This window comes from Aulonocara stuartgranti (assembly GCF_965226115.1).
Source record: "Aulonocara stuartgranti genome assembly, chromosome: 12".
Taxonomy (NCBI): domain Eukaryota; kingdom Metazoa; phylum Chordata; class Actinopteri; order Cichliformes; family Cichlidae; genus Aulonocara; species Aulonocara stuartgranti.
Window position 1 is genome coordinate 7,664,434 of NC_138948.1, and position 22,626 is coordinate 7,687,059.

The 22,626-nt window shown below is 35.2% G+C and overlaps 1 protein-coding gene across 1 annotated transcript in view; it reads left to right on the top strand.

The window, feature by feature from the left end:
- taok3a (TAO kinase 3a) overlaps positions 1-22,626 on the top strand; it is a 134,039-nt gene that overhangs the window by 35,252 nt on the left and 76,161 nt on the right. The window lies entirely within an intron of this gene.

The window sequence follows — 22,626 nt, forward strand, 5'->3', positions numbered from 1 at the left end:
TCTGAAGAAATCTGAGCGAAGGACGAATTTCCTACCCTCAAACAAGTCCAACTCATTTCAGAACGGTAATAGTTGAGAAAGAAATTCTTGAATTGTGAGCGTCAGGAGTGTCTGAAGATATGCCGGGACAAGCCTCATGTCTTAACTTTGCTTCGTTAAGGAGATATGACGATTCGAATATGCCTCTCATTACAGAAATGCAGCGGTGATTTTGAACAAACTCTCCATTGACTTTATATGGAGAGTTTTCTGACCTTGTGTTAGTCTGAGGAGATTTGCGAAAGTTCTATGAATACCACAACAATGATAGTGACATTTTCTGAAAGCCAGAAAAAATACCTACGTTTTGATGTATAATTTGTGGAAGTTGAGTGAATATTGAGCAAGTAGCAAACAGTTGTTCGGACATGAAGAGAAGACTGCAAAAGCTTCAGTGGCACACTGGAAGCCAAGAGCATAGCAACCATAACAACGCATGTATTTTGTGAAAAATCACAATTTTGCAACTCAAAACTTTAAGAGGCATAAAAGTAAAACAGTAAAAGATTTGAAAAAGCTGAATCATACCTGAATAGCCCAATAATTTGTGAACATTTTAAAATTTGAATGGTTGTTCTAGGTGAAAGTATGAGGAAGTAGTTAAGTTTCAAAAACAAGCAAATTTTAGCAGAATTGCTGAAGTTTCCCATTCATTTCAATGGGACAAATTAAAGGAAAAAAGTGGAATATTTTAAAAAGTATAATAGTTAAAAATAGCAAAAGTGATAGCCGGAAAGAGCAAAAATAGCTGAATAGTTTAAAATTTGAACGGTGAAAATCGGCTGAAAATTGTGGAAGTAGTTTAACGGCGAAAAGTGTACGGAAGTCCTAAGAATAATAATAATAATAATAATAAAGAATAAAGAGAAACAGGAACTCAATAGTGTGGATGCTTAAAGCATCCACACAATAAAGAATAAAGAGAAACAGGAACTCAATAGTGTGGATGCTTAAAGCATCCACACAATAATAAAGAATAAAGAGAAACAGGAACTCAATAGTGTGGATGCTTAAAGCATCCACACAATAAAGAGAAACAGGAACTCAATAGTGTGGATGCTTAAAGCATCCACACAACTAGAAAAATTTGCATTTCCTGCGAAAATGCAGTGTGGATGCTTAAAGCTGAAGCTGTATGCAAAAAGTAGCTGAAAAAGCTGAAAAGTTGCAGAAATTGTAAAAACTTTGCAGAAGCAAAAGAAGTTTGCTAAAATGGAATAACTTAGCAGAACTGCAATATCTTAGAGGAAACATAATACTTGGCAGAAATACAATAGCATAGCAGAATTTAGCAGAAATATTGTAACTTACCAGAAACATGATAACTTCTCAAAAATACAAGAATTTAGGAAAAATAGTATAAGATAACAGAAAGAATATATTTAGCCAAAAATACTTAAACATTACAGAAACACTATGATTTAGAAAAATAGTACAACAGAGCAGAAATATTGTGATTTACCAGAGACACTGTGATGAACTATGAATATTGTAATTTTAAATTGAGACTATGTTTTAGCACAAATATTATAATTTGGCAGAAATACTATAATTTAGCAGAAATACTATATTAAGCACAAATCCTATAAAAAGCAGAAATGGTATGATTAAGCACAAATACTACATTTAGTAGAAATACTTTGTTTTAGCACAAATCCCATAAAAAGCAGAAATACTGTACTATGATTCAGTAGAAAAACTATAATTAATCAGAAATACTAAATTTAGCAGAAATACTATATTAAGCACAAATACTATGAAAAGCAGAAATAGTATGATTAAGCATAAATACTACATTTAGCAGAAATACTATATTAAGCACAAATCCTATAAAAGCAGAAATAGTATATTAAGCACAAATCTTATAAAATAGCAGAAATAGTATGATTTAGCACAATAGTAATAAGTTAAACAGAAAAATTGGAAAAGCAAAATGGACAGCTGAAAAAATGCTGAACATGCTGAGGGTCCCTCAAATATACTTGTTAAATGACAAAAATCTGCAAAAAAATTTATTACAGCCACACAATCACAAATATGTACACATGAGGAAACACACATGCACAGAGAGACCCACACACAAGATCCAATTCAGTCAACCAGTCTAAATATATTGAATTTAAATCTTAGAATGAGATCATCCCATTAAAAGCCTTTCTCTCTCTCTCTCTCTCTCTGTCACACACACACACACACACACACACACACACACACACACAGGGAGAGAGAAGTAAGTTTCTAGGTCAGCCTGGGAGCTGGTGAATTTGAATCCACCAATCAGAGAGGCTGTGCACTTTTCCCCACCAAAACAGGTGCATCTGTTTACACACGCAGCAGCACAGAGAGACACAGGATTTTTGCAGTCTATTTCTCATAGTGACGACTCCCCTCAAACAAATGACCGTAATTTCCTAACCGTAGGGGCTAGAACGGTCATTCTTACACCGTTTTGTTCAGAAGAGATGGGGGAATCTTCAAGTGTTGACAATTTAATATTAAAATATGAATTTTTAGAGATATATGACATGGATGACTTGTTGACTTAGAAGCCACGAATTCCCCAATATGCAAATTTGAATGCCTGAGACCACATATGTGATTGGCTGGCTGGGAAGCCGTGCAGGCCCTGATTTGTGGATTTGAATTCCTCAGCCCTCAGATATGATTGGCTGGCTTAGAAGCCACGAAGGCCCCAATATGCAAATTTGAATGCCTCAGGACACTTATTTGATTGGCTGGGAAACTGTGCAGGCCCTGATTTGAAAATTTGAATGTCTCAGTCCTCACAGAGGATTGGCTGCCTGGGGACCTGGCAGAAATATATAGAAATACTATTATTAAGCATAAATACTACATTTAGTAGAAATACTATGTTTTAGGACAAATATTATAAAAAGAAGAAAAACTATAATTTAGCAGAAATACTATATTAAGCACAAATCCTATGAAAAGCAGAAATAGTATGATTTAGCAGAAATACTGTATTTAGCACAAGTACCGAAAAGTACCAGAAATACTATGATTTAGCAGAATAGTAATAACTTATTGAAACACAAATGCACAGAGGGACACACAAACACAGGCTCTAATCCAGTCAACCAGTCTAACTATGTTCAATTTAAATCCTACAATGACATGCTGTCAAATAAGGGCAGGGTCCTCTCTCTCCCACTAAACACACACACACACACACACACACACACAGGGAGAGAGGACTAAGTTTCTAGGTCAGCCTGGGAGCTGCTGAATTTGAATCCACCAATCAGAGAGGCTGTTTACGTTTTCCCGCCAAAACAGGTGCATCTTTTTACACACGCAGCACAGAGACATAGACCTGCTTCTTTCACTTTATTTCACATAGTGAGGATTCCCCTCAAACAAATGACCATAATTTCCTAACCATAGGGGCTAGAGCGGTCATTCTTACACCGTTTTGTTCAGAAGAGATGGGGGAATCTTCAAGTGTTGACAATTTATCATTAAAATATGAATTATTAGAGATATATGACATGGATGACTTGTTGTCTTAGAAGCCACGAATTCCCCAATATGCAAATTTGAATACCTGGAGCCCACATACATGATTGGCTGGCTGGGAAGCTGTGCAGGTCCTGATTTGTGGATTTGAATTCCTCAGCCCTCAGATATGATTGGCTGGCCTTAGAAGCCATGAAGGCCCCAATATGCAAATTTGAATGCCTCAGGACACATATATGATTGGCTGGGAAACCGTGCAGGCCCTGATTTGAAAATTTGAATGTCTCAGTCCTCACAGAGGATTGGCTGCCTGGGGACCTGGCAGAAATATATAGAAATACTATGATTAAGCATAAATACTACATTTAGTAGAAATACTATGTTTAACACAAATCCTATAAAAAGCAGAAATACTATAATTTAGCAGAAATACTATATTAAGCACAAATCCTTTAAAAAGCAGAAATACTATATTAGGCACAAATCCTATAAAAAGCAGAAATACTATATTAGGCACAAATCCTATAAAAAGCAGAAATACTATATTAGGCACAAATATTATAATTTAGCAGAAATACTATGTTAGGCACAAATCCTATAAAAAGAATAAATACTATAATTTAGCAGAAATACTGTATTTAGCACAAGTACCGAAAAGTACCAGAAATACTATGATTTAGCAGAATAGTAATAACTTACAAAATTACAAATATGGAGGCATATTGAAACAGAAATGCACAGAGGGACACACAAACACAGGCTCTAATCCAGTCAACCAGTCTAACTACATTCAATTTAAATCCTACAATGACATGCTGCCAAATAAGGGCAGGGTCCTCTCTCTCCCACTAAACACACACACACACACACACACACACACACACACACACAGACACAGAGGGAGAGAGCTGCCGAATTTAAATCCACCAATCAGAGTGGCTGTTTACATTTTCCCGCCAAAAAAGGTGCATCTTTTTACACACGCAGCACAGAGAGGCACAGGATTATTGCAGCCTATTTCTCATAGTGAGGACTCCCCTCAAACAAATGACCATAATTTCCTAACCGTAGGGGCTAGAGCGGTCCTTCTTACACCGTTTTGTTCAGAAGAGATGGGGGAATCTTCAAGTGTTGACAATTTAACATTAAAATATGAATTTTTAGAGATATATGACATGGATGACTTGTTGACTTAGAAGCCACGAATTCCCCAATATGCAAATTTGAATGCCTCAGACCACATATATGATTGGCTGCCTGGGAAGCCGTGCAGGCCCTGATTTGTGGATTTGAATTCCTCAGCCCTCAGATATGATTGGCTGGCTTAGAAGCCATGAAGGCCCCAATATGCAAATTTGAATGCCTCAGGACACATATATGATTGGCTGGGAAACCCTGATTTGAAAATTTGAATGTCTAAGTCCTCACAGAGGATTGGCTGCCTGGGGACCTGGCAGAAATATATAGAAATACTATGATTAAGCATAAATACTACATTTAGTAGAAATACTATGTTTTAGCACAAATACTATAAAAAGCAGAAATACTATAATTTAGCAGAAATACTATATTAAGCACAAATCCTATAAAAAGCAGAAATACTATATTAGGCACAAATCCTATAAAAAGCAGAAATAGTATGATTAAGCATAAATACTACATTTAGTAGAAATACTATGTTTTAGCACAAATAGTATAAAAAGCAGAAATATTATAATTTAGCACAAATAGTATAAAAAGCAGAAATATTATAATTTAGCACAAATAGTATAAAAAGCAGAAATACTACATTTTGTAGAAATACTATGTTTTAGCACAAATAGTATAATAAAGCAGAAATACTATAATTTAGCAGAAATACTGTATTTACCACAAGTACCGAAAAGTACCAGAAATACTATGATTTAGCAGAATAGCAATAACTTACAAAATTACAAATATGGAGGCATATTGAAACAGAAATGCAGAGAGGGACACACAAACACAGGCTCTAATCCAGTCAATCAGTCTAACTATATTCAATTTAAATCCTACAATGACATGCTGCCAAATAAGGGTAGGGTTCTCTCTCTCCCACTAAACACACACACACACACACACACACACACACACACACACACACACACACACACACACACACACACACACACAGAGGGAGAGAGCTGCCGAATTTAAATCCACCAATCAGAGTGGCTGTTTACGTTTTCCCGCCAAAAAAGGTGCATCTTTTTACACACGCAGCACAGAGAGGCACAGGATTATTGCAGTCTATTTCTCATAGTGACGACTCCCCTCAAACAAATGACCATAATTTCCTAACCGTAGGGGCTAGAGCGGTCATTCTTACACCGTTTTGTTCAGAAGAGATGGGGGAATCTTCCAGTGTTTACAATTTATCATTAAAATATGAATTATTAAAGATATTTGACTTCTAATGCACCATAACTGAGTAGAGCGAAGCAAAAACTGCCTTGACTTGCCCACAAACAACGCTTTGTAACTCTAAATCTATTTGGAGTATCGATATCATTCTTTCACCGTAAGAGACAGCAGGCTTTGGTGAACAGTCATGGAAATTTTCAGGTCTCTGTGGAAATCCAACAAAAAGTTATGACGAGAGAAAAAGGTGGTTCATTTCCACAGTTTGAAATCTGAAGAAATCTGAGCAAAGGACAAATTTCCTACCCTCAAACAAGTCCAACTCATTTCAGAACGGTAATACGTGAGAAAGAAATTCTTGAATTGCGTCAGGAGTGTCTGAAGATATACCGGGACAAGCCTCATGTCTTAAAGTCGCTTCGTTAAGGAGATATGACGATTCGAATATGCCTCTCATTACAGAAATCCAGCGATGATTTTGAACAAGCTCTCCATTGACTTTATATGGAGAGTTTTGAGACCTTGTGTTGGTCTGAGGAGATTTGCAAAAATTCTATAAATCCCACAACAATGATAGTGACATTTTCTGAAAGCCAGCAAAAATACCTACGTTTTGATGTATAATTTGTGGAAGTTGAGTGAAAATTGAGCAAGTAGCAAACAGTTGTTCGGACATGAAGCGAAAATTGCAAAACCTTCAGTGGCACACTGGAAGCCAAGAGCATAGCAACCATAACAACACATGTATTTTGTGAAAAATCACAATTTTGCAACTCAAAACTTTAAGAGGCATAAAAGTAAAACAGTTAAAAATTTGAAAAAGCTGAATCATACCTGAATAGCCCAATAATTTGTGAACATTTTAAAATTTGAATGGTTGTTCTAGGTGAAAATATGAGGAAGTAGTTAAGTTTCAAAAACAAGCAAATTTTAGCAGAATTGCTGAAGTTTCCCATTCATTTCAATGGGACAAATTAAAGGAAAAAAGTGGAATATTTTAAAAAGTATAATAGTTAAAAATAGCAAAAGTCATAGCCGGCATTAGCAAAAATAGCTGAATAGTTTAAAATTTGAACGGTGAAAATAGCACAAAAATTGTGGAAGTAGTTCCACGGCGAAAAGTGTACGGAAGTCCTAAGAATAATAATAAAGAACTAGAAAAATTTGCATTTCCTGCGAAAATGCAGTGTGGATGCTTAAAGCTGAAGCTGTATGCAAAAAGTAGCTGAAAAAGCTGAAAAGTTGCAGAAATTGTAAAAACTTTGCAGAAGCAAAAGAAGTTTGCTAAAATGGAATAACTTAGCAGAACTGCAATATCTTAGAGGAAACATAATACTTGGCAGAAATACAATAGCATAGCAGAATTTAGCAGAAATATTGTAACTTACCAGAAACATGATAACTTCTCAAAAATACAAGAATTTAGGAGAAATAGTATAAGATAACAGAAAGAATATATTTAGCCAAAAATACTTAAACATTACAGAAACACTATGATTTAGAAAAATAGTACAACAGAGCAGAAATATTGTGATTTACCAGAGACACTGTGATGAACTATGAATATTGTAATTTTAAATTGAGACTATGTTTTAGCACAAATATTATAATTTGGCAGAAATACTATAATTTAGCAGAAATACTATATTAAGCACAAATCCTATAAAAAGCAGAAATGGTATGATTAAGCACAAATACTACATTTAGTAGAAATACTTTGTTTTAGCACAAATCTTATAAAATAGCAGAAATACTATGATTTAGCACAATAGTAATAAGTTAAACAGAAAAATTGGAAAAGCAAAATGGACAGCTGAAAAAATGCTGAACATGCTGAGGTTCCCTCAAATATACTTGTTAAATGACAAAAATCTGCAAAAAAACTTTATTACAGCCACACAATCACAAATATGTACACATGAGGAAACACACATGCACAGAGGGACCCACACACAAGATCCAATTCAGTCAACCAGTCTAAATATATTGAATTTAAATCTTAGAATGAGATCATCCCATTAAAAGCCTTTCTCTCTCTCTCTCTCTCTCTCTCTCTCTGTCACACACACACACACACACACACACACACACACACACACACACACACAGGGAGAGAGAAGTAAGTTTCTAGGTCAGCCTGGGAGCTGGTGAATTTGAATCCACCAATCAGAGAGGCTGTTTACGTTTTCCCCACCAAAACAGGTGCATCTGTTTACACACGCAGCAGCACAGAGAGACACAGGATTTTTGCAGTCTATTTCTCATAGTGACGACTCCCCTCAAACAAATGACCGTAATTTCCTAACCGTAGGGGCTAGAACGGTCATTCTTACACCGTTTTGTTCAGAAGAGATGGGGGAATCTTCAAGTGTTGACAATTTAATATTAAAATATGAATTTTTAGAGATATATGACATGGATGACTTGTTGACTTAGAAGCCACGAATTCCCCAATATGCAAATTTGAATGCCTGAGACCACATATGTGATTGGCTAGCTGGGAAGCCGTGCAGGCCCTGATTTGTGGATTTGAATTCCTCAGCCCTCAGATATGATTGGCTGGCTTAGAAGCCACGAAGGCCCCAATATGCAAATTTGAATGCCTCAGGACACTTATTTGATTGGCTGGGAAACTGTGCAGGCCCTGATTTGAAAATTTGAATGTCTCAGTCCTCACAGAGGATTGGCTGCCTGGGGACCTGGCAGAAATATATAGAAATACTATTATTAAGCATAAATACTACATTTAGTAGAAATACTATGTTTTAGCACAAATATTATAAAAAGAAGAAAAACTATAATTTAGCAGAAATACTATATTAAGCACAAATCCTATAAAAAGCAGTAATACTATAATTTAGAACAAATAGTATAAAAAGCAGAAATACTATAATTTAGCAGAAATACTATGTTAGGCACAAATCCTATAAAAAGCAGAAATATTATAATTTAGCAAAAATACTATGTTAGGCACAAATCCTATAAAAAGCAGAAATACTATAATTTAGCAGAAATACTATATTAGGCATAAATCCTATGAAAAGCAGAAATAGTATGATTTAGTAGAAATACTGTATTTAGCACAAGTACCGAAAAGTACCAGAAATACTATGATTTAGCAGAATAGTAATAACTTATTGAAACACAAATGCACAGAGGGACACACAAACACAGGCTCTAATCCAGTCAACCAGTCTAACTATGTTCAATTTAAATCCTACAATGACATGCTGTCAAATAAGGGCAGGGTCCTCTCTCTCCCACTAAACACACACACACACACACACACACACACACACACAGGGAGAGAGGACTAAGTTTCTAGGTCAGCCTGGGAGCTGCTGAATTTGAATCCACCAATCAGAGAGGCTGTTTACGTTTTCCCGCCAAAACAGGTGCATCTTTTTACACACGCAGCACAGAGACATAGACCTGCTTCTTTCAGTTTATTTCACATAGTGAGGATTCCCCTCAAACAAATGACCATAATTTCCTAACCATAGGGGCTAGAGCGGTCATTCTTACACCGTTTTGTTCAGAAGAGATGGGGGAATCTTCAAGTGTTGACAATTTATCATTAAAATATGAATTTTTAGAGATATATGACATGGATGACTTGTTGACTTAGAAGCCACGAATTCCCCAATATGCAAATTTGAATACCTGGAGCCCACATACATGATTGGCTGGCTGGGAAGCTGTGCAGGCCCTGATTTGTGGATTTGAATTCCTCAGCCCTCAGATATGATTGGCTGGCTTAGAAGCCATGAAGGCCCCAATATGCAAATTTGAATGCCTCAGGACACATATATGATTGGCTGGGAAGCCGTGTAGGCCCTGATTTGAAAATTTGAATTTCTCAGTCCTCACAGAGGATTGGCTGCCTGGGGACCTGGCAGAAATATATAGAAATACTATGATTAAGCATAAATACTACATTTAGTAGAAATACTATGTTTTAGCACAAATACTATAAAAAGCAGAAATACTATAATTTAGCAGAAATACTATATTAAGCACAAATCCTATAAAAAGCAGAAATAGGATGATTAAGCATAAACACTACATTTAGTAGAAATACTATGTTTGAGCAAAAATCCTATAAAAAGCAGAAATACTATATTAGGCACAAATCCCATAAAAAGCAGAAATAGTATGATTAAGCATAAATACTACATTTAGTAGAAATACTATGTTTTAGCACAAATAGTATAAAAAGCAGAAATATTGTAATTTAGCAGAAATACTATATTAGGCACAAATCTTATAAAATAGCAGAAATAGTATTATTTAGCACAATAGTAATAAGTTAAACAGAAAAATTGGAAAAGCAAAATGGACAGCTGAAAAAATGCTGAACATGCTGAGGGTCCCTCAAATATACTTGTTAAATGAAAAAATCAGCAAAAAAATGCACAGGGAGAGAGAAGTAAGTTTCTAGGTCAGCCTGGGAGCTGCTGAATTTGAATCCACCAATCAGAGAGCCTGTGTACTTTTTCCCGCCAAAACATGTGCCTCTTTTTACACACGCAGCACAGAGAGGCACAGGATTATTGCAGCCTATTTCTCATAGTGAGGACTCCCCTCAAACAAATGACCATAATTTCCAAACCGTAGGGGCTAGAGCGGTCATTCTTACACCGTTTTGTTCAGAAGAGATGGGGGAATCTTCCAGTGTTTACAATTTATCATTAAAATATGAATTATTAAAGATATTTGACTTGTAATGCACCATAACTGAGTAGAGCGAAGCAAAAACTGCCTTGACTTGCCCTCAAACAACGCTTTCTAACTCTAAATCTATTTGGAGTATCAATATCATTCTTTCACCGTAAGAGACAGCAGGCTTTGGTGAACAATCATGGAAATTTTCAGGTCTCTGTGGAAATCCAACAAAAAGTTATGACGAGAGAAAAAAGTGGTTCATTTCCACAGTTTGAAATCTGAAGAAATCTGAGCGAAGGACGAATTTCCTACCCTCAAACAAGTCCAACTCATTTCAGAACGGTAATAGGTGAGAAAGAAATTCTTGAATTGTGAGCGTCAGGGGTGTCTGAAGATATTCGGGGACAAGCCTCATGTCTTAACTTTGCTTCGTTAAGGAGATATGACGATTCGAATATGCCTCTCATTACAGAAATCCAGCGGTGATTTTGAACAAGCTCTCCATTCACTTTATATGGAGAGTTTTCTGACCTTGTGTTAGTCTGAGGAGATTTGCAAAAATTCTATAAATCCCACAACAATGATGGTGACATTTTCTGAAAGCCAGCAAAAATACCTACGTTTTGATGTATAATTTGTGGAAGTTGAGTGAAAATTGAGCAAGTAGCAGGAAGTTGTTCGGACATGAAGTGAAAATTGCAAAACCTTCAGTGGCACACTGGAAGCCAAGAGCATAGCAACCATAACAACACATGTATTTTGTGAAAAATCAAAAAAATGAAACTCAAAACTTTAAGAGGCATAAAAGTAAAACGGTATAAGATTTGAAAAAGCTGAATCATACCTGAATAGCCCAATAATTTGTGAACATTTTAAAATTTGAATGGTTGTTCTAGGTGAAAGTATGAGGAAGTAGTTAAGTTTCAAAAACAAGCAAATTTTAGCAGAATTGCTGAAGTTTCCCATTCATTTCAATGGGACAAATTAAAGGAAAAAAGTGGAATATTTTAAAAAGTATAATAGTTAAAAATAGCAAAAGTCATAGCCGGAAAGAGCAAAAATAGCTGAATAGTTTAAAATTTGAACGGTGAAAATCGGCTGAAAATTGTGGAAGTAGTTCTACGGCGAAAAGTGTACGGAAGTCCTAAGAATAATAATAATAAAGAACTAGAAAAATTTGCATTTCCTGCGAAAATGCAGTGTGGATGCTTAAAGCTGAAGCTGTATGCAAAAAGTAGCTGAAAAAGCTGAAAAGTTGCAGAAATTGTAAAAACTTTGCAGAAGCAAAAGAAGTTTGCTAAAATGGAATAACTTAGCAGAACTGCAATATCTTAGAGGAAACACAATACTTGGCAGAAATACAATAGCATAGCAGAATTTAGCAGAAATATTGTAACTTACCAGAAACATGATAACTTCTCAAAAATACAAGAATTTAGGAGAAATAGTATAAGATAACAGAAGGAATATATTTAGCCAAAAATACTTAAACATTACAGAAACACTATGATTTAGAAAAATAGTACAACAGAGCAGAAATATTGTGATTTACCAGAGACACTGTGATGAACTATGAATATTGTAATTTTAAATTAAGACTATGTTTTAGCACAAATATTATAATTTGGCAGAAATACTATAATTTAGCAGAAATACTATATTAAGCACAAATCCTATAAAAAGCAGAAATGGTATGATTAAGCATAAATTCTACATTTAGTAGAAATACTTTGTTTTAGCACAAATCCCATAAAAAGCAGAAATACTGTACTATGATTTAGTAGAAAAACTATAATTAATCAGAAATACTAAATTTAGCAGAAATACTATATTAAGCACAAATCCTATGAAAAGCAGAAATAGTATGATTAAGCATAAATACTACATTTAGCAGAAATACTATATTAAGCACAAATCTTATAAAAAGCAGAAATACTATATTAAGCACAAATCCTATAAAAGCAGAAATAGTATATTAAGCACAAATCTTATAAAATAGCAGAAATAGTATGATTTAGCACAATAGTAATAAGTTAAACAGAAAAATTGGAAAAGCAAAATGGACAGCTGAAAAAATGCTGAACATGCTGAGGTTCCCTCAAATATACTTGTTAAATGACAAAAATCTGCAAAAAAATTTATGACAGCCACACAATTACAAATATGTACACATGAGGAAACACACATGCACAGAGAGACACACACACAAGATCCAATTCAGTCAACCAGTCTAAATATATTGAATTTGAATCTTACAATGAGATCATCCCATTAAAAGGCTTTCTCTCTCTCTCTCTCTCTCTCTCTCTCTCTCTCTCTCTCTCTCTCTCTCTCTCTCCCTGTCACACACACACACACACACACACACACACACACACACACACAGGGAGAGAGAAGTAAGTTTCTAGGTCAGCCTGGGAGCTGCTGAATTTGAATCCACCAATCAGAGAGCCTGTGTACTTTTTCCCGCCAAAACAGGTGTATCTTTTTACACACGCAGCAGAGAGAGGCACAGGATTATTGCAGCCTATTTCTCATAGTGAGGACTCCCCTCAAACAAATGACCATAATTTCCAAACCGTAGGGGCTAGAACGGTCATTCTTACACCGTTTTGTTCAGAAGAGATGGGGGAATCTTCAAGTGTTGACAATTTAATATTAAAATATGAATTTTTAGAGATATATGACATGGATGACTTGTTGACTTAGAAGCCACGAATTCCCCAATATGCAAATTTGAATGCCTGAGACCACATATATGATTGGCTGGCTGGGAAGCCGTGCAGGCCCTGATTTGTGGGTTTGAATTCCTCAGCCCTCAGATATGATTGGCTGGCTTAGAAGCCACGAAGGCCCCAATATGCAAATTTGAATGCCTCAGGACACTTATTTGATTGGCTGGGAAACTGTGCAGGCCCTGATTTGAAAATTTGAATGTCTCAGTCCTCACAGAGGATTGGCTGCCTGGGGACCTGGCAGAAATATATAGAAATACTATTATTAAGCATAAATACTACATTTAGTAGAAATACTATGTTTTAGCACAAATATTATAAAAAGAAGAAAAACTATAATTTAGCAGAAATACTATATTAAGCACAAATCCTATAAAAAGCAGAAATACTATAATTTAGAACAAATAGTATAAAAAGCAGAAATACTATAATTTAGCAGAAATACTATGTTAAGCACAAATCCTATAAAAAGCAGAAATACTATAATTTAGCAGAAATACTATGTTAGGCACAAATCCTATAAAAAGCAGAAATACTATAATTTAGCAGAAATACTATATTAGGCATAAATCCTATGAAAAGCAGAAATAGTATGATTTAGCAGAAATACTGTATTTAGCACAAGTACCGAAAAGTACCAGAAATACTATGATTTAGCAGAATAGTAATAACTTATTGAAACACAAATGCACAGAGGGACACACAAACACAGGCTCTAATCCAGTCAACCAGTCTAACTATGTTCAATTTAAATCCTACAATGACATGCTGTCAAATAAGGGCAGGGTCCTCTCTCTCCCACTAAACACACACACAAACACACACACACACACACACACACACACACACACAGGGAGAGAGGACTAAGTTTGTAGGTCAGCCTGGGAGCTGCTGAATTTGAATCCACCAATCAGAGAGGCTGTTTACGTTTTCCCGCCAAAACAGGTGCATCTTTTTACACACGCAGCACAGAGACATAGACCTGCTTCTTTCAGTTTATTTCACATAGTGAGGATTCCCCTCAAACAAATGACCATAATTTCCTAACCATAGGGGCTAGAGCGGTCATTCTTACACCGTTTTGTTCAGAAGAGATGGGGGAATCTTCAAGTGTTGACAATTTATCATTAAAATATGAATTTTTAGAGATATATGACATGGATGACTTGTTGACTTAGAAGCCACGAATTCCCCAATATGCAAATTTGAATACCTGGAGCCCACATACATGATTGGCTGGCTGGGAAGCTGTGCAGGCCCTGATTTGTGGATTTGAATTCCTCAGCCCTCAGATATGATTGGCTGGCTTAGAAGCCATGAAGGCCCCAATATGCAAATTTGAATGCCTCAGGACACATATATGATTGGCTGGGAAGCCGTGCAGGCCCTGATTTGAAAATTTGAATTTCTCAGTCCTCACAGAGGATTGGCTGCCTGGGGACCTGGCAGATATATATAGAAATACTATGATTAAGCATAAATACTACATTTAGTAGAAATACTATGTTTTAGCACAAATACTATAAAAAGCAGAAATATCATAATTTAGCACAAATAGTATAAAAAGCAGAAATATTATAATTTAGCACAAATAGTATAAAAAGCAGAAATATTATAATTTAGCACAAATAGTATAAAAAGCAGAAATATTATAATTTAGCACAAATAGTATAAAAAGCAGAAATATTATAATTTAGCACAAATAGTATAAAAAGCAGAAATATTATAATTTAGCACAAATAGTATAAAAAGCAGAAATACTATAATTTAGCACAAATAGTATAAAAAGCAGAAATACTACATTTAGTAGAAATACTATGTTTTAGCACAAATAGTATAAAAAGCAGAAATATTATAATTTAGCACAAATAGTATAAAAAGCAGAAATATTATAATTTAGCACAAATAGTATAAAAAGCAGAAATATTATAATTTAGCACAAATAGTATAAAAAGCAGAAATACTACATTTAGTAGAAATACTATGTTTTAGCACAAATAGTATAATAAAGCAGAAATACTATAATTTAGCAGAAATACTGTATTTAGCACAAGTACCGAAAAGTACCAGAAATACTATGATTTAGCAGAATAGCAATAACTTACAAAATTACAAATATGGAGGCATATTGAAACAGAAATGCAGAGAGGGACACACAAACACAGGCTCTAATCCAGTCAATCAGTCTAACTATATTCAATTTAAATCCTACAATGACATGCTGCCAAATAAGGGCAGGGTCCTCTCTCTCCCACTAAACAAACACACACACACACACACACACACACACACACACACACACACACACACACACACACACACAGAGGGAGAGAGCTGCTGAATTTAAATCCACCAATCAGAGTGGCTGTTTACATTTTCCCGCCAAAAAAGGTGCATCTTTTTACACACGCAGCACAGAGAGGCACAGGATTATTGCAGTCTATTTCTCATAGTGACGACTCCCCTCAAACAAATGACCATAATTCCCAAACCGTAGGGGCTAGAGCGGTCATTCTTACACCGTTTTGTTCAGAAGAGATGGGGGAATCTTCCAGTGTTTACAATTTATCATTAAAATATGAATTATTAAAGATATTTGACTTCTAATGCACCATAACTGAGTAGAGCGAAGCAAAAACTGCCTTGACTTGCCCTCAAACAACGATTTGTAACTTGAAATCTGTTTGGAGTATCGATATCATTCTTTCACCGTAAGAGACAGCAGGCTTTGGTGAACAATCATGGAAATTTTCAGGTCTCTGTGGAAATCCAACAAAAAGTTATGACGAGAGAAAAAAGTGGTTCATTTACAGACTTTGAAATCTGAAGAAATCTGAGCGAAGGACGAATTTCCTACCCTCAAACAAGTCCAACTCATTTCAGAACGGTAATAGTTGAGAAAGAAATTCTTGAATTGTGAGCGTCAGGAGTGTCTGAAGATATGCCGGGACAAGCCTCATGTCTTAACTTTGCTTCGTTAAGGAGATATGACGATTCGAATATGCCTCTCATTCCAGAAATGCAGCGGTGATTTTGAACAAACTCTCCATTGACTTTATATGGAGAGTTTTCTGACCTTGTGTTAGTCTGAGGAGATTTGCGAAAGTTCTATGAATACCACAACAATGATAGTGACATTTTCTGAAAGCCAGCAAAAATACCTACGTTTTGATGTATAATTTGTGGAAGTTGAGTGAAAATTGAGCAAGTAGCAAACAGTTGTTCGGACATGAAGCGAAAATTGCAAAACCTTCAGTGGCACACTGGAAGCCAAGAGCATAGCAACCATAACAACACATGTATTTTGTGAAAAATCACAATTTTGCAACTCAAAACTTTAAGAGGCATAAAAGTAAAACAGTAAAAGATTTGAAAAAGCTGAATCATACCTGAATAGCCCAATAATTTGTGAACATTTTAAAATTTGAATGGTTGTTCTAGGTGAAAGTATGAGGAAGTAGTTAAGTTTCAAAAACAAGCAAATTTTAGCAGAATTGCTGAAGTTTCCCATTCATTTCAATGGGACAAATTAAAGGAAAAAAGTGGAATATTTTAAAAAGTATAATAGTTAAAAATACCAAAAGTCATAGCCGGCATTAGCAAAAATAGTTGAATAGTTTAAAATTTGAACGGTGAAAATCGGCTGAAAATTGTGGAAGTAGTTCTACGGCGAAAAGTGTACGGAAACACCCGGAATAATAATAATAAAGAACTAGAAAAATTTGCATTTCCTGCGAAAATGCAGTGTGGATGCTTAAAGCTGAAGCTGTATGCAAAAAGTAGCTGAAAAAGCTGAAAAGTTGCAGAAATTGTAAAAACTTTGCAGAAGCAAAAGAACTTTGCTAAAATGGAATAACTTAGCAGAACTGCAATATCTTAGAGGAAACATAATACTTGGCAGAAATACAATAGCATAGCAGAATTTAGCAGAAATATTGTAACTTACCAGAAACATGATAACTTCTCAAAAATACAAGAATTTAGGAGAAATAGTATAAGATAACAGAAAGAATATATTTAGCCAAAAATACTTAAACATTACAGAAACACTATGATTTAGAAAAATAGTACAACAGAGCAGAAATATTGTGATTTACCAGAGACACTGTGATGAACTATGAATATTGTAATTTTAAATTGAGACTATGTTTTAGCACAAATATTATAATTTGGCAGAAATACTATAATTTAGCAGAAATACTATATTAAGCACAAATCCTATAAAAAGCAGAAATGGTATGATTAAGCACAAATACTACATTTAGTAGAAATACTTTGTTTTAGCACAAATCCCATAAAAAGCAGAAATACTGTACTATGATTTAGTAGAAAAACTATAATTAATCAGAAATACTAAATTTAGCAGAAATACTATATTAAGCAGAAATACTATGAAAAGCAGAAATAGTATGATTAAGCATAAATACTACATTTAGCAGAAATACTATATTAAGCACAAATCCTATAAAAGCAGAAATAGTATATTAAGCACAAATCTTATAAAATAGCAGAAATAGTATGATTTAGCACAATAGTAATAAGTTAAACAGAAAAATTGGAAAAGCAAAATGGACAGCTGAAAAAATGCTGAACATGCTGAGGGTCCCTCAAATATACTTGTTAAATGAAAAAATCAGCAAAAAAATGCACAGGGAGAGAGAAGTAAGTTTCTAGGTCAGCCTGGGAGCTGCTGAATTTGAATCCACCAATCAGAGAGCCTGTGTACTTTTTCCCGCCAAAACATGTGCCTCTTTTTACACACGCAGCACAGAGAGGCACAGGATTATTGCAGCCTATTTCTCATAGTGAGGACTCCCCTCAAACAAATGACCATAATTTCCAAACCGTAGGGGCTAGAGCGGTCATTCTTACACCGTTTTGTTCAGAAGAGATGGGGGAATCTTCCAGTGTTTACAATTTATCATTAAAATATGAATTATTAAAGATATTTGACTTGTAATGCACCATAACTGAGTAGAGCGAAGCAAAAACTGCCTTGACTTGCCCTCAAACAACGCTTTCTAACTCGAAATCTATTTGGAGTATCGATATCATTCTTTCACCGTAAGAGACAGCAGGCTTTGGTGAACAATCATGGAAATGTTCAGGTCTCTGTGGAAATCCAAAAAAAAGTTATGACGAGAGAAAAAAGTGGTTTATTTCCAGGGTTTGAAATCTGAAGAAATCTGAGCGAAGGACAAATTTCCTACCCTCAAACAAGTCCAACTCATTTCAGAACGGTAATAGGTGAGAAAGAAATTCTTGAATTGTGAGCGTCAGGGGTGTCTGAAGATATTCGGGGACAAGCCTCATGTCTTAACTTTGCTTCGTTAAGGAGATATGACGATTCGAATATGCCTCTCATTACAGAAATGCAGCGGTGATTTTGAACAAACTCTCCATTGACTTTATATGGAGAGTTTTCTGACATTGTGTTGGTCTGAGGAGATTTGCGAAAGTTCTATGAATACCACAACAATGATAGTAACATTTTCTGAAAGCCAGCAAAAATACCTACATTTTGATGTATAATTTGTGGAAGTTGAGTGAAAATTGAGCAAGTAGCAAACAGTTGTTCGGACATGAAGAGAAGACTGCAAAAGCTTCAGTGTCACACTGGAAGCCAAGAGCATAGCAACCATAACAACGCATGTATTTTGTGAAAAATCACAATTTTGCAACTCAAAACTTTAAGAGGCATAAAAGTAAAACAGTAAAAGATTTGAAAAAGCTGAATCATACCTGAATAGCCCAATAATTTGTGAACATTTTAAAGTTTGAATGGTTGTTCTAGGTGAAAATATGAGGAAGTAGTTAAGTTTCAAAAACAAGCAAATTTTAGCAGAATTGCAGAAGTTTCCCATTCATTTCAATGGGACAAATTAAAGGAAAAAAGTGGAATATTTTAAAAAGTATAATAGTTAAAAATAGCAAAAGTCATAGCCGGCATTAGCAAAAATAGCTGAATAGTTTAAAGTTTGAACGGTGAAAATAGCACAAAAATTGTGGAAGTAGTTCCACGGCGAAAAGTGTACGGAAGTCCTAAGAATAATAAAGAATAAAGAGAAACAGGAACTCAATAGTGTGGATGCTTAAAGCATCCACACAATAAAGAGAAACAGGAACTCAATAGTGTGGATGCTTAAAGCATCCACACAATAAAGAGAAACAGGAACTCAATAGTGTGGATGCTTAAAGCATCCACACAATAAAGAGAAACAGGAACTCAATAGTGTGGATGCTTAAAGCATCCACACAACTAGAAAAATTTGCATTTCCTGCGAAAATGCAGTGTGGATGCTTAAAGCTGAAGCTGTATGCAAAAAGTAGCTGAAAAAGCTGAAAAGTTGCAGAAATTGTAAAAACTTTGCAGAAGCAAAAGAAGTTTGCTAAAATGGAATAACTTAGCAGAACTGCAATATCTTAGAGGAAACATAATACTTGGCAGAAATACAATAGCATAGCAGAATTTAGCAGAAATATTGTAACTTACCAGAAACATGATAACTTCTCAAAAATACAAGAATTTAGGAAAAATAGTATAAGATAACAGAAAGAATATATTTAGCCAAAAATACTTAAACATTACAGAAACACTATGATTTAGAAAAATAGTACAACAGAGCAGAAATATTGTGATTTACCAGAGACACTGTGATGAACTATGAATATTGTAATTTTAAATTGAGACTATGTTTTAGCACAAATATTATAATTTGGCAGAAATACTATAATTTAGCAGAAATACTATATTAAGCACAAATCCTATAAAAAGCAGAAATGGTATGATTAAGCACAAATACTACATTTAGTAGAAATACTTTGTTTTAGCACAAATCCCATAAAAAGCAGAAATACTGTACTATGATTCAGTAGAAAAACTATAATTAATCAGAAATACTAAATTTAGCAGAAATACTATATTAAGCACAAATACTATGAAAAGCAGAAATAGTATGATTAAGCATAAATACTACATTTAGCAGAAATACTATATTAAGCACAAATCCTATAAAAGCAGAAATAGTATATTAAGCACAAATCTTATAAAATAGCAGAAATAGTATGATTTAGCACAATAGTAATAAGTTAAACAGAAAAATTGGAAAAGCAAAATGGACAGCTGAAAAAATGCTGAACATGCTGAGGGTCCCTCAAATATACTTGTTAAATGACAAAAATCTGCAAAAAAATTTATTACAGCCACACAATCACAAATATGTACACATGAGGAAACACACATGCACAGAGAGACCCACACACAAGATCCAATTCAGTCAACCAGTCTAAATATATTGAATTTAAATCTTAGAATGAGATCATCCCATTAAAAGCCTTTCTCTCTCTCTCTCTCTCTCTGTCACACACACACACACACACACACACACACACACACACACACACAGGGAGAGAGAAGTAAGTTTCTAGGTCAGCCTGGGAGCTGGTGAATTTGAATCCACCAATCAGAGAGGCTGTGCACTTTTCCCCACCAAAACAGGTGCATCTGTTTACACACGCAGCAGCACAGAGAGACACAGGATTTTTGCAGTCTATTTCTCATAGTGACGACTCCCCTCAAACAAATGACCGTAATTTCCTAACCGTAGGGGCTAGAACGGTCATTCTTACACCGTTTTGTTCAGAAGAGATGGGGGAATCTTCAAGTGTTGACAATTTAATATTAAAATATGAATTTTTAGAGATATATGACATGGATGACTCGTTGACTTAGAAGCCACGAATTCCCCAATATGCAAATTTGAATGCCTGAGACCACATATGTGATTGGCTGGCTGGGAAGCCGTGCAGGCCCTGATTTGTGGATTTGAATTCCTCAGCCCTCAGATATGATTGGCTGGCTTAGAAGCCACGAAGGCCCCAATATGCAAATTTGAATGCCTCAGGACACTTATTTGATTGGCTGGGAAACTGTGCAGGCCCTGATTTGAAAATTTGAATGTCTCAGTCCTCACAGAGGATTGGCTGCCTGGGGACCTGGCAGAAATATATAGAAATACTATTATTAAGCATAAATACTACATTTAGTAGAAATACTATGTTTTAGGACAAATATTATAAAAAGAAGAAAAACTATAATTTAGCAGAAATACTATATTAAGCACAAATCCTATGAAAAGCAGAAATAGTATGATTTAGCAGAAATACTGTATTTAGCACAAGTACCGAAAAGTACCAGAAATACTATGATTTAGCAGAATAGTAATAACTTATTGAAACACAAATGCACAGAGGGACACACAAACACAGGCTCTAATCCAGTCAACCAGTCTAACTATGTTCAATTTAAATCCTACAATGACATGCTGTCAAATAAGGGCAGGGTCCTCTCTCTCCCACTAAACACACACACACACACACACACACACACACACACACAGGGAGAGAGGACTAAGTTTCTAGGTCAGCCTGGGAGCTGCTGAATTTGAATCCACCAATCAGAGAGGCTGTTTACGTTTTCCCGCCAAAACAGGTGCATCTTTTTACACACGCAGCACAGAGACATAGACCTGCTTCTTTCACTTTATTTCACATAGTGAGGATTCCCCTCAAACAAATGACCATAATTTCCTAACCATAGGGGCTAGAGCGGTCATTCTTACACCGTTTTGTTCAGAAGAGATGGGGGAATCTTCAAGTGTTGACAATTTATCATTAAAATATGAATTATTAGAGATATATGACATGGATGACTTGTTGTCTTAGAAGCCACGAATTCCCCAATATGCAAATTTGAATACCTGGAGCCCACATACATGATTGGCTGGCTGGGAAGCTGTGCAGGTCCTGATTTGTGGATTTGAATTCCTCAGCCCTCAGATATGATTGGCTGGCCTTAGAAGCCATGAAGGCCCCAATATGCAAATTTGAATGCCTCAGGACACATATATGATTGGCTGGGAAACCGTGCAGGCCCTGATTTGAAAATTTGAATGTCTCAGTCCTCACAGAGGATTGGCTGCCTGGGGACCTGGCAGAAATATATAGAAATACTATGATTAAGCATAAATACTACATTTAGTAGAAATACTATGTTTAACACAAATCCTATAAAAAGCAGAAATACTATAATTTAGCAGAAATACTATATTAAGCACAAATCCTTTAAAAAGCAGAAATACTATATTAGGCACAAATCCTATAAAAAGCAGAAATACTATATTAGGCACAAATCCTATAAAAAGCAGAAATACTATATTAGGCACAAATATTATAATTTAGCAGAAATACTATGTTAGGCACAAATCCTATAAAAAGAATAAATACTATAATTTAGCAGAAATACTGTATTTAGCACAAGTACCGAAAAGTA